Source organism: Magnolia sinica, chromosome 19 (genome assembly GCF_029962835.1).
Source record: "Magnolia sinica isolate HGM2019 chromosome 19, MsV1, whole genome shotgun sequence".
Lineage (NCBI taxonomy): Eukaryota > Viridiplantae > Streptophyta > Magnoliopsida > Magnoliales > Magnoliaceae > Magnolia > Magnolia sinica.
In genome coordinates, this window is record NC_080591.1 from 7,803,501 (window position 1) to 7,817,927 (window position 14,427).

Consider the following 14,427-nt stretch of genomic DNA (forward strand, 5'->3'; position numbering starts at 1 on the left):
TAGGAGGACTTAAATGATGGATTTCTAATCACTATTGTTTTCTTGTGGTGTGGTCCACCTGAGATTTATATCCCTCTCATTTTTGGGATTAAAACCTAAAATGATATTTAAAAATGGATGAACGGAATGGATGAAATACATACATCATGGTGGGGCCCATAGAGCACCGACCACCAGCTCCGGGGCTGGTGTCAGGGGGAGTAGCCAATCCGTTTCCCTTTTATATTTTAAACTCAGTTGGGCCCACATTGAATTTACTATTCATGCTATCCATCCGTTAACGGAAAATTTTAAGGGGTTGAGCCCCATATTGAAGCAGATCAAAAGATCAAATGCATCATACCACGGGAAACAGTGAGCATAATGATTTCCACCGCCGAAACCATAGTCGGCCCAACAGTGGTGTTTGTTTGTTATCAAACCTATTCATAAGATCATACATATATGGATTAATAGAAAACACAATTATAAGCTTGATCCAAAACTTCTGTGGCCCCTAAGAAACGATCACCATTAGAAGTTCAATTCAAAATTTCATGTGGTGTGGTCAATTTCAACATTCCATTTCAACATTGGATATGTTTAAAATTTTCAGCTCCAGCCACGAAATTATTTGTTAAGTTTGCCCCACTGATTTTCATGTTTGCCCCGTTGATTTTCAAAAATCTCCCGCTGATTTTTCTGTTTGCCCCGCTGATTTTCTAGTTTGCCCCGCTAATTTTTCAATTTGCCCTGCTGATCTTCTAGTTTGCCCCGCTGATCTTCTAGTTTGCCCCGCTGATCTTCTAGTTTGCCCCGCTGATCTTCTAGTTTGCCCCGCTGATCTTCTAGTCTCCCCCGCTGATCTTCTAGTTTGCCCCGTTCAATTTCATGTTTGTCCCACTGAATGTCTAGGTGTCCTCCCTCAATGTCTAGGTTCCCTTCCACATATGGGGCTTTGGTGTATACATATTGCGATGAAAACGGATGGACATTTCTTAGGTTCCCTTCCAAATATGTATACACCATTTTCATGGCTCTTGTGCTCACGTCCAAAGAATGGATAGATCTTTTTCTTTCGTCTTCTTTCCTTTATAGTAGCGTGAAGCGGTGGAATGCTGTCGGTTTGGAGAACCGACTAAGTTGGAGTCGAACATGGAGTGCGTAAACTCTTTACGCAACAACAGCAGACGTTCCTTGCGTAGCGACAAGTTTTTGAGAAAAAATAGAAATCTGACGCAAGATCCACTCCGTTCAGACTTCTTGAGCTTGTTCGGCCCCACCTTGGGATGATTTTTGACAGTCCAGATGGGTGAACAGATGAAATATGGTGGGCCACAACGTTCCAGGATGTCCAGTTCTTCCGGGCTCCGAAACGGAGGTGTGCCTCTTGCGCTGGCTACTGGTGGGGCCATGATCAACATTGGTTGGGAAATCCATCGCTGGCTACTGGTGGTTCCCTCAATGTCCATCCGTTTTCATCGCAATGTGTATACACCAAAGCCCCATATGTGGAAGGGAACCTAGACATTGAGGGAGGACACCTAGACATTCAGTGGGACAAACATGAAATTGAACGGGGCAAACTAGAAGATCAGCGGGGGAGAGTAGAAGATCAGCGGGGCAAACTAGAAGATCAGCGAGGGAAACTAGAAGATCAGCGGGGGAGACTAGAAGATCAGCGGGGCAAACTAGAAGATCAGCGGGGCAAACTAGAAGATCAGCAGGGCAAATTGAAAAATTAGTGGGGCAAACTAGAAAATCAGGGGGGCAAAGAGAAAAATCAGCAGGAGATTTTTAAAAATCAACGGGGCAAACATGAAAATCAGTGCTTAACAAATAATTTCGTGGATGGAGCTGAAAATTTTAAACATATCCAATGTTAAAATGGAATATTGAAATTGACCACACCACATGAAATTTTGAATTGAACTTCTAATGGTGATCGTTTCTTAGGGGCCACAGAAGTTTTGGATCAAGCTTATAATTGTGTTTTCTATTAATCCATATATGTATGATCTTATGAATAGGTTTGATAACAAACAAACATCACTGTTGGGCCGACTATGGTTTCGGCGGTGGAAATCATTATGCCCACTGTTCCCGTGGTATGATGCATTTGATCTTTTGATCTACTTCAATATGGGGCTCAACCCCTTAAAATTTTCCGTTAACGGATGGATAGCATGAATAGTAAATTCAATGTGGGCCCAACTGAGTTTAAAATATAAAAGGGAAACGGATTGGCTCCCCCGCCACCAGCACGGCTGGTGGTCAGTGCTCTATGGGCCCCACCATGATGTATGTATTTCATCCATTCCGTTCATCCATTTTTAAATATCATTTTAGGTTTTAATCCCAAAAATGAGAGGGATATAAATCTCAGGTGGACCACACCACAAGAAAACAATAGTGATTGGAAATCCATCATTTAAGTCCTCCTAAGGCCCACTGTACTGTTTGTTTGACATCCAATATGTTGATTATGTCATAAATATCCAGATGAAGGGAAAAAAAACAAAGATCAACTTGATCCAATACTTTTATGGCCCCAAAAAGTTTTTAATGGTCGAAGTTCATTTAACATTGTTTCCTGTAATGTGGTCCCCTTGAGACTGATATATATCTCATTTTTTGTTTATTACTATAAATTGATCTAGAAAAATAGATGGACGGAATGGATGAAAAACATACATTATTATGGGGCCCACAGAGCACCGACCACCAGCCGAGTAGCCAATCCGTTTCCATATAAAAGGTGGGGTCCTTACTCTTGCTTGGGTGGTAACCTCTCAGTAGTTTCAACTCCCGGTCAGGAGTTCGAGTGCCATAGGTGGTGAAATTCCACCAGCGTGAGTGTGCGCGGTGTGTGTGCAGCGTGAGTGTGTGCGGTGTGTGTCTGTCCGTGTGTAATAATAATAAAATAATATATATATACCTGTCTTGTGTGCTTTCTTCGCTGGACCCACCATTTCAAGAAGAAAAGATGAAATGCTGGGCCGACAAAAAGGGTGTTTTTTTGGGTCTTTCTACGGAAAATGCAGTGGGGAAATGGGGGTGACAGCAACGGCAGGGAAAGTGGCAGCAGAAAGGGAGAGGAAAAGCAAAGAGAGGAAATGGAGAGGAAGAGCCGTTTCCGTCAGGAGGAGGGGTATTTTCGTCCTGAAATTCTGACTCCGTACGAGGAGGTCCAACTGCGTATTCTAAGTTTGTATTGCTTCAAAAAACCGCTGGATAAAAGGTGGGGTCCACAGTCGTAAATTTCTCTTAAGTTACCAACTTAGACTAGCACGTACGGACAGCGACGTTGAGGACGAAACTACCCCTCCTTTCACGGAAACGGATTGGGTACTCCCCCTGCTACGAGCCAATGGCGGGTGGTCTGTGGTCTGTGGGCCCCACCATGATGTATACTATTCATCCATGCCGTCCATATATTTTTCTATATCATTTTATGGTTTGCGACCAAAAATTAGGTATATCCAAATCTCAGTTGTACCACGTTACAGGAAACAGTGTTGAATGAGCGTCGACCGTTAAAAACTTTTTGAGGGCCCACTGTGATGTTTGTGAGAAATCCTCCCCGTCTAAGTTCATTCGTAGGGACACAAAGACCTGGATGAAGAAGAAAAACAAATTTCATAATGATCCAAAACTTCTATAACCCCTAAAATGGTTTCAATGGTAGACGTTCAATTCCCCATTGCCTTTTAGAGTGTGGTCTACTTGATAGTTATATCTATCTTATTTTTCGTCTCAAGCCTGAATATGAGCTCGCCAAATAGATGGACAGTTTGGATATAACACAGACCTTATGATGGGACCCACAAAAGCCGGTGGGATTACAACAGCAAAAAAAAAAAAAACAAAAAAACAAAAAAAAAAATTAAAAAAACCGGGAAGTTATTGCTACGGTTTTCTATTGCTACAGTTTTCTATAGCTACGGCTTATAACCGTAGCCATAGCTATAGCTCGATGATCAATCGCACCTCCCGTGATTCCACCGCAAGTCGCTGCCCCGATCGGCGATCAATCGCAAATCCCACGATTCCACCCCCGATCTTTGGCTACGGATTACAACTGTAGCTATAACTGTATCTGTATGCATTTTTTTTTTTTTTTTTTACATAGAGAATTTTATTCTACCTACATTTTTCTCTAACACATTTATATAAATATGTATATATAAGCATATATAAAAAATTATCTCTTTTTTTCATTTATTTCTTTATTCATATAATAAGAATATCTTCTAAACCAAAATTAGTTACTTGACGTACCATATATGATTTTAGGGCTAAAAGTTGGGCGGGCTCAACCCAACCAACTTGTGACCGACCCGACATTGGGTTGGGCTTAGGCAGGGTGTATCAAGTTTGGTCTTGGGGTTGGGCCATACAAACACCAATCTGATAAAACTTGGGTTGGGCTCGGGTTGAGGTCTCAGGTTGCCTGACCCAACATGAACCCGATTAATATACAAGTTCCTTATAAATTAATTATAATTGAGTGTAGATCATTTGTGTTGAAGGCAAAAGAAATTCCAATGCCTCCCCTCAAGCTAACAAGATATGCCGAATTTCCCTCTCCCAAATAAATTGCTTGATACAAAATACGACTTGTAATGGAGTAGTTGTCCTATACTTTAGTTTGTTTGTTTTAAAAAAATGCATGGAAATGATCGTGAAGTGAAGGGAATTGACCGTGAAATGAAATGGAATCTTCGGAATTGAACGTGAAATGCATAGAAATGACCGTGAAGTGAAGGGAATTGACCGTGAAATGTATGAAAATGACCGTAAATCAACACAAAATCGCCGGGATTAACCGTGAAGTGGAGCGAATTGACTGTGAAATGCTTTTATTGGTCCACATCATTTTCGATGACTCATCTCACATGTAGACTCCTACATGTCAATATCACATCTGGGGACAATATATACATTGACTTCCCATTCCAGAGTGAAATGAGAAACAGAATCACCGAGATTAATCGTGAAATGCATAGAAATGACTTTGAAAATCTTTGAACTGGGGGTTATTTTAAAAATCCAAACATGATGGGACCTTGAAAATCTTGAAATTTTAGATAAGAAACAAAAAATTAGAACATGACGGGACTCACGACAAGAACACATCATTATGGGCTATTGTGGTAAGCTCATAATGAGCGGGCCAAACTAAAAATTGAGCGGGCCAAACTGAAAATTGAGCGAGACAAACTGGAAATTGAGTGGGCCAAGCTGGAAATTGAGCGGGACAAACTAAAAATTGAGCGGGCCAAATTGGAAATTGAGTGGGCAAACATGGAAATGAGCGGGACAAACTAGAATTTCAGTAGGCCAAATTGAAAATTGAGTGGAACAAACTGAAAATTGAGAGGGCTAAACTGAAAATTGAGCGAGCAAACATGAAAATGAGCGGGACAAACTAGAGTTTCAGTGGGCCAACTTGGAAATTGAGCAGAACAAACTGGAAAATGGAGAGGGCCATACTGAAAATTGAGTGGGCAAACATGGAAATGAGCGGGACAAACTAGAATTTCAGGGGGCTAAATTGGAAATTGAGCGGGACAAATTAGAAATTGAACAAGCCAAACTAGAAATTGAGCGGGACAAACTGGAAATTGAGCGGGCAAACATGGAAATGAGCGGGACAAACTAGAATTTCAGCGGGCCAAATTGGAAATTGAGTGGAACAAACTGGAAATTGGATAGGGCCAAACTGAAAATTGAGCGGGCAAACATGGAAATGAGTGGGACAAACTAGAATTTCAGCGGGCCAATTGGAAATTGAGTTAGACAAACTGAAAATTGAGCGGGCCAAACTGAAAATTGAGCAGGCCAAACTAGAAATTAAGCGGGATAAACTGGAAATTGAGCAGGCCAAACTGAAAATTGAGCAGGCAAACATAGAAATGAGCGGGACAAACTGGAAATTGAGCAGGCCAAACTGGAAATTGAGCTAGCCAAACTGGAAATTGAGCGGACAAACATGGAAATGAGCGGGACAAACTAGAATTTCAGCGGGCCAAATTGGAAATTGAGGGGAACAAACTGAAAATTAGAGAGGGCCAAACTGAAAATTGAGCGGGCAAATATGGAAATGAGCGGGACAAACTAGAATTCCAACAGGCCAAATTGAAAATTGAGCAGAACAAACTGGAAAATGGAGAGGGCCAAACTAAAAATTGAGTGGGCAAACGTGGAAATAAGCGGGACAAACTAGAATTTCAGTGGGCCAAATTGAAAATTGAGCGAGATAAATTAGAAATTGAACGAGCCAAACTAGAAATTGAGCGGGACAAACTGGAAATTGAGCAAGCCAAATTGAAAATTGAGTGGGATAAACTGGAAATTGAGTGGGCAAAACTGAAAATTGAGCGGGCAAACATGGAAATGAGCGGGACGAACTAGAAATTGAGCGGGCCAAAATGAAAATTAAGCGGGACAAGCTAGAAATTGAGTGGGCCGAATTGGAAATTGAGCAGGCCATACTAGAAATTGAGCGGGATAAACTGGAAATTGAGCGGACCTCGCTCAATTCTTCAGTTCCCTCGCTCAACTCCCAAGTTCCCTCGCTAAATTTCTAGGTTCCCTCGCTGAATTCCTAGGTTTCCTCGCTCATTTTCTAGGTTCCCTCATTCAATTCCTCGGTTCCCTTGCTCAATTTATAGGTTGCCTCGCTCAATTACTACGTTCCCTCGCTCTATTCTGAGGTTTCCTCACTGAATTTTTAGGTTTCTCTCGCTGAATTTTTAAGCATGATAATTTGAGATATAAATGGCCTGTACAGCAGCTACTTTCTTTGGTAGAAACTGCACCTATATAAGAAAAAAGAAAAGCGTAACAAAAAAAGGATGAATCGGTGGATATGGGAAGCATACTAGAACAATCACATTACTGCACTTCCTATTACTCATTGACTACAACTCAGCAGTGTAACCTAGTTGCTGTTAGTACTTCACTGGTTTCAAATGGCTGATTTGAATTTAGAAGTATACCCAGGGCAATTTGACAATGAGCAAGTTGCAACTTCCACAGTCACAACACAGCAGGAATTCTAGTCAACCTAAAAATTGAGCGAGGCAACGTAGAAATCTTAACCATCCAAATAATGGTTATTAAGTTGATGCTCGAAAATAGTAAGTGGTCAAAATTCTAAAGGAAAAAAATCAAATGTCTAATATCTTATTCTCAGTGCAATTTCACTGTTATGCTACATCGAGGGTCAGCCATTTGGACGGTCTGGATTGTAGTGCAACCACCATCTTCTAATTTGCATATCCAAACGCGGTATTTCGTGATAATTGTAAACACCTCCCTCTCAATTTTATAACAATTGTAAATACATCCCTTATATAATTTGGATTGTTGCCAGCACCTCAACTTATAACAGTAATAAGAATTTTTACGGAATGACAAAAATACCCTCACATGTGAGTTGTTCGTTTATTTGGGGCCCACCCTTACGTATAATAGCATCTAACCTGTCCATTAGGGTCCACCATAAAGACCAGATGCCCAAAAATCTGGCTAATCTAATTATCACGGTGAACCACTCAAAACCTGTAAAGTCATATGGTGGGCCACACCTGATTTTGGGCATATTTCATTTTCACGGTGGAATTACTACTCTGAACAGTTTGGATGGTACGTACGCACTATGGTAGGCCCACACATCTACAACTAGTTGCATCTGAGAAAGTGGTAACGATGTTTACAGGTAGCCATCGGCCCCACAGCCTGAGATGGTCCAACGACTAGGATCCAAAAACCACCCTTCAGATATAATCCCAACGATTGATTTTTGGAGAAGAATGTGAGCCATTGAAAAATTGCTTTCCAATGTTCTAATTCTATAGTGATGTATAAAACAAAATACAACTGTTAAATGATAATATTCCCTCTAAATGCCCTAAATTAGCATAGACACGATATTTCATCATTCACGTGTGGCCCACCGTGTTCTGCATGTGCCATCCAATCCATGCACTACCAAAGGCTCCAACATGATGATGGGATGCCCAAAAATTACGCTGAAAAAATCAGCCAGATCATTCACTTAGGTGGTCCACAGCACAGGGAACAATGAGAATGGGATCCAACTATTGCTTTGGTCCACGTCATGGTTGGATTGGCCTGATTTTTTGGGCGTCCCACCCTTCATGAACAGTTTCCAATTTGTCCCGCTCAATTTTCAGTTTGTCCCACTCAATTTCCAATTTGCAAAGCCCAATTTCTAGTTTGTCCCGCTCAATTTCCAGTTCATGTCCCCCTCAATTTCTACTTTCCGAAATTCCTCCATTCTAGAAATTCTCCGGATGCAAATAACTGAAAAATCATGAAAACATGTCATTTGACATAAATCACTATGCATGCTTCAAAAAATCAGTACAATGCAAGGCTTGTGGATGAGATTAAAGGGCAGAAAATGTACTTTTGTGAGATTTGCTAGTCCCTGTAGGAAAAACAGTTGCTTATAGTTTTTCTCTGAGTTATTGAATGAATTATTGTAATAAGATTAGTAGTGAAGTTAAAGTCTTATTTAGGTACGTTTTCATGCATTTCTCGGTCATTTCCCTTCCCTTCGTGGTCAATCATGGCGATTCCATGCATTTCTAGTGACCTTACAAACCAAAAATGACCCATATAGGGTTAGTATGGGAGTATAAGTGCCCATTTATATCAAAATTGGAGTTATATATAACCCCATTTTCTCACACCTCTCTACCTTACATGAATTTTCTATGTTTTCTTAGGGCATTTGAAAAGGAAAAATAAGGAGAAGAGAAGAGGAAGCTCGAAGAAGTGGGATCCAACCAAGGAACATTGATCTCCTTTTCCCTGGAAAGACTTCGTGCCGCGACTAGGACCACAAACAGGTGAGATCCGACCCTCGACCCAAAAACCTAGACTATTGAAACCCTTTTTTTCACAATTGCTAATAGAATACGTCTATTGTAGAGATCCTTACGCCCTGCGTTGAACTCCTACTTCGAAATCGTCGACAAGTTTGAACCCTATTTTACCATTTTATCGGCCCCGGAGGGCCCAGATAATGATCACGGGTTGCGATCTATGCTTAAGAACTTGTTGTGCTGTTTATTTGAAATGATTTGCAAATGCTATGTTTTATGAAATGCATTGTAGTCCATGTGTTCGATGAAATGCCTGATTCATTCTTGCTCATTTCAGCTCATTTCTGCTCACTAATGCCTACAGTACCTATTTCCCATGCTATGTGTTCACTCAATCATTTATGCAATCCAAGTTGCTCAATCTAGAAGCTGGTATTTGGAATTGCAAAACTATTGTCATAGTGTACTTGAAAATAAATTTGCAGATATTTGTTCCTCCTAGTTATTTTATTCCACTCTATAAACCACACTGCCTCTTCCAGTGGTTCTGGGTCCCTACTCATGGTTTAATGGTAGACTCACAGGAGTTTCAACACTAAGGTCATGGGTTCGAGTACCCATTGTGGTGTAGGAGATTGCACCAATCAAAGGATGTCTGGTCGACAGTGATGAGGAGGAGGTGACCAAGCAAGAACTCGGTATTTTCGCCTAACAACCAAATGGTAATTTTCTCAGTCTGCTTTTGGATACCCGTGTGACTTGAATTGCAAATGCTCTGTCTAAATCATGAGGAAATGGAAAAAGTTAGTAATGTTTGCTAGTATTAATGAGAAAGTAGTCTGTTGGCAATTCAGTTATATGCCTTTCAAAATTCAGTTATTTACATTTCATATGTTGCTTGCTGAAATTATATCATCTTTACTGAAATCTCCCAGCCTGGAAGATCCTAGCCTTTTTTTGCTGTCGTAGCCTAAAAATATCTTTGGAGGCTTCCTATCTCTTCATGGCACCCAACAATGGAATAATGACATTAAGTAAACATGGCAATTAGAAAATACTGGTTTGATGAGAGTAATTCAGCCTCTAGACAAATTGAATGTTTTTTTTAAAAGACAAATTCATTACCAAAATATTCCTAGATCTTTATTTTTATTGAACGATCGCTGCCCCTTTCTTGATGTATTTTGATTATTGTGAATAAACGTGCCATTAAATGAAGGGGAAGTTTTTCCAAAGAATTGGACTGAAGTTGGTGGTGAGATCTTGTTAATTTGTATTATCATTATGTAGGGAGAAGTTTGCTTCAGTGCCTAATGGTTCAGTGGTGGCGGCTTTGCTGTGGCTGCAAGTGCCGGTGGTGGAGCTGCTGAGGCCAAGAAAGAAGAGAAAGTGGAGGAGATGGAGAGATGCTCCATTGCTTTCAGAGTAATGTAAGTTATAGTGCACGTAGTTGCTTTGGGATACCTAGTCCAATCCATTGATGTAGACTGTTCATCTTTAACCCCTACATATGATTCCAACAGATCACTCTTATTAGGCATTCATGACCATGCCATCCATCTTTAACAAATGCTAACTAAAGATTCCACTTTTGACCCCTGGGACAGTTTCTCCTTTTGTACGTAATATATTGATTTCTCTGTTTCTCCTGTGATTATGTGAATAGAGCTATTGTTACCAAATGGAAAGAGTGTTGTGGCTCTATGGTAAAGTATTATCTCTACTCCATGAAACTAGAAAGTAGCTGGCTGATCTGCTTTGCAACTTAAGAAAATGGTAAGATGCTCTTTAGCTTTTGCTGGTTAGTGATGATTTATTCGTTTCAAACAAGCAAATTAATGCATACCTCCTACTGTTGTAAATTTCCACAGGTCAAAGAGCTTTAGAAGGCAACAAGAACCATACAAACCCTCTATTCTGAGGCCAAGGTTAGCTCTGTCAATCAAATCTTGCTCCCTTGATTAAAATTTATGGAAAATGAGCGGGCCAAACTGGAAATTAAGCGGGCCAAACTGAAAATTGAATGGGATAAACTGGAAATTGAGCGGGATAAACTGGAAATTGAGTGGGCAAACATAAAAATGAGCGGCACAAACTAAAATTTCAATAAACCAAACTGGAAATTGAGCGGGCAAATATGGAAATGAGCGGGACAAATTAAAAATTGAGCGGGACAAACTGAAAATTGAGCGGGCTAAACTGAAAATTGAGCGAGACAAACTAGAAATTGAGCTAGCCAAACTGAAAATTGAGCGGGACAAACTAGAAAATGAGCGTGCCAAACTGGAAAATGAACGTGCCAAATGGGAAATTGAGCGGGACAAACTGAAAATTGAGCGGGCAAACATGGAAATGAGTGGGAGAAACTAGAATTTCTGCGAGCCAAACTGGAAATTGAGTTGGCAAACATGGAAATGAGCCGAACAAACTAAAAATTGAGCTGGACAAACTGGAAATTGAGCGGGCCAAACTGAAAATTGAGCGGGACAAACTGGAAAATGCCACCTCCAGAGCCATGAATAGACTTGAACAAGGAGAGAAGGGCTAGCTTTGCCAACTTCAACTGCTCTTGGGAGTAGTTAATAAACTCTAAAAGATTGAAAATCCATTGTCCTTACACAAATGTGCAAGTCCTGAAACATGACAAATATCAAACTGGTCATAGCATTTTTTTTAGGTACGTTAGAATGGTGCTTTCACATAATGAATACCCTGGGAAATAAGCCACTTTCAAAATACCCACTAATATAGCTTCTCCAATTTTACCAATTATAAATGGTAAGTCTTTAGAATTTTAAGAAACAAAACTATGTGAGATTACTTCAGGATCATTTGAATTGGGGGCATCTAGATGCATTGGATATTTCAATTACCAAGCATTGCAATGCCTGGATGGTGTAACTACTGGCAATTGAACATAAAACAATGAAAAGCTGAAAAGCTGCGAACATAACAAAAAACAATGACTCTTCAATATAAACACATAAAACTTGTAATAGAAGACATAGAACATTGTGGGGATGTTCTATGCACAATGAAGCCAAAATGTGAACTATTTAGACCACCTAAGGTGGATCCCACGTTTATAGGGCCAGGGTATATCCAAGATTCTTCATCAGTTATAGGGGATGCGCCTAATATAAGTTTCCAACAACCCAGGGTATATCTACCAGATTACTCAATTTTTATGAAAATATTCATAAAGCGAACATCCTATCTTATCCTCTTGGGGCTGCATGCCTCCAGAATGCCAAAAATATCTCCTGATTGCTAAGAAACCAGTTCTGAATGGTCTCTCAGTTTGGTGCTAGATGTCTTGGAGGGACCAAACATCCAATCTTTTCTGATTCAAATCCTTTCAGATGGAAAATCAGAATAATATTAGGATACTCCATTATGAACCAACCCTATTGGTTCATCGATAAATCCGTGATCACTTCTTTGTTAATTTTGTAGTAAATTGGTTGTAGCATCACCCGTGGAGGATTATTTTATATACATTGACAATCTCTCATGTTCTAATAAGACTCCTCAGCTCATTTGCCAGTGTTGTTTCCGACATTTTCTTAGGATTATACATCATATGTTGTAGGAAGAATTTCAATCCTTCTATGAATAAATTCCATCCTTGTTGGGAGTATTTGAAATTTTATTAGGGTGAGAAGTTGGGGTTCTCCATCTTCGAATTAGTTGTGTGAATAATAGTATAATACCTTGTTTGCTTTTAGTGCTCGTATGTAACGGTTATGGGTTATCTACAAATGTGATGTGAAGAGTTGATCCAAATTACTTGTCTTCCTTTTTTAGCAACCAGCCAAGGAAAATGTACCTAAATAAGACTTTAATTTCACTACTAAACTATGGAATTGTCCCAAAAGAATATTTTATGGATCTTCTGAGGAATGCTTTGAAAGATGCTCAATTTTCAGTTTGTCCCGCTTAATTTTTCAATTTTCAGTTTGACCCGCTCAATTTCTAGTTTGTCCCGCTCAATTTCCAATTTAGCCCGCTCAATTTTCAGTTAGGCCCGCTCAATTTCCAGTTTGGCCCGCTCAAATTCTAGTTAGACCCGCTCAATTTTCAGTTTGGCCCGCTCAATTTCCAGTTTGGCCCACTGAAATTCTAGTTTGGCCCACTCAATTTTCAGTTTGGCCTGCTCAATTTTCAGTTTGTCTCGCTCATTTTCCAGTTTGGCCCGCTCAATTTCTACTTTCTGAAATTCCTCCATGCTACAAGTTCTCCAGATGCAAATAACTGAAAAATCATGAAAACATGTCCCTCATAATGTTGTTCTGTTTTCTCTGCCGCCCCACCCAACACTTACACGCCTGCCATAGAAGCCCTGCCAACCGTGAATTTGGGAGTGCACTCAAGAACACCCAAAATAACCTTTTGATTCTGTGTATGGTATATACGATGATCAATGTTCAATATTTTGATTGTGTTGCGGTTTTTTAGGTCGTATTGTTCGAAGGTTGGATGCTTGGTTTCAAACCTCTACCAAATGAAGTCATCAAAGCAGTTGACCCATAGGTTAGCCCTTGAAAAAGGGATCCAGCGCTCACATCTGTTTAATATTGCATGTGCTGGTCCATGAATACTTTCGTGTTGTGCTGGTCCATGAATACTAAAATGAAGAAAAGAAAGGCTGTAAAATAGTGGAAATGTACTACACCAACTGAAAGAACTCATCCTGAAGAGGTGGTTTGATTTTGTTCTCTGATAATCCAAGCAAGACTAAGAATGGTTATAATTTTTACTACTGATTAGTTTTTGGTTTTTGTAGTTATTAAAAGACTAGAAATTTGTAGTTTTCTCAGTCTTCCATCAGACTCTTCTTAGAAATTTGTAAAAAGTTAGCTTTTATGATAAATACTAGCAATTAATGCTATTTAGAAGATTATTTCCATGCATTTCACGGTCATTTCCCTTCACTTCACGGTCATTTTCATGTATTTCACAGTCAATCCCGGCAATTCCATTTCATTTCACGGTCATTTCCATGCATTTCACGGTCGTTTCCCTTCATTTCACGATCATTTCCATACATTTCATGGTCATTTCCATGCATTTTATGGTCATTTCCCTTCATTTTACGGTTATTTCCCTTCATTTTACGGTCATTTCCATGCATTTCCTAGCAATTCCTAAGTCCTCAACCCAAGCCCAACCCAAGTTTTATTGAGTTGTTGTTTGTATGGCCCAACCCCAAGACCAAACCCGATACATCCTGACCAAGCCCAACCCAATGTCGGGTTGGTCACAGGTTGGTCGGGTTGAGCCCGCCCAATTTCAGCCCTAAAATTATATATGGTACGTCAAGTAATTAATTTTGGTTTAGAAAATATTCTTGTTATATGAATAAAGAAAGAAATGAAAAAAAGAGAAATTTTTTTATATGCTTATATTTACATATTTATATAAATATGTGTTAGAAAAAAATGTAGGTAGAATAAAATTCTCCACGTAAAAAATAAAAAAAATAAAAAAAAATAAAAAAGAAAAAAGAAAGTGCATAGGGATACGGTTATAGCTACGGTTATAATCCGTAGCCATAGATCGGGGGGGGGGGGGGCGGGGGCGGGGG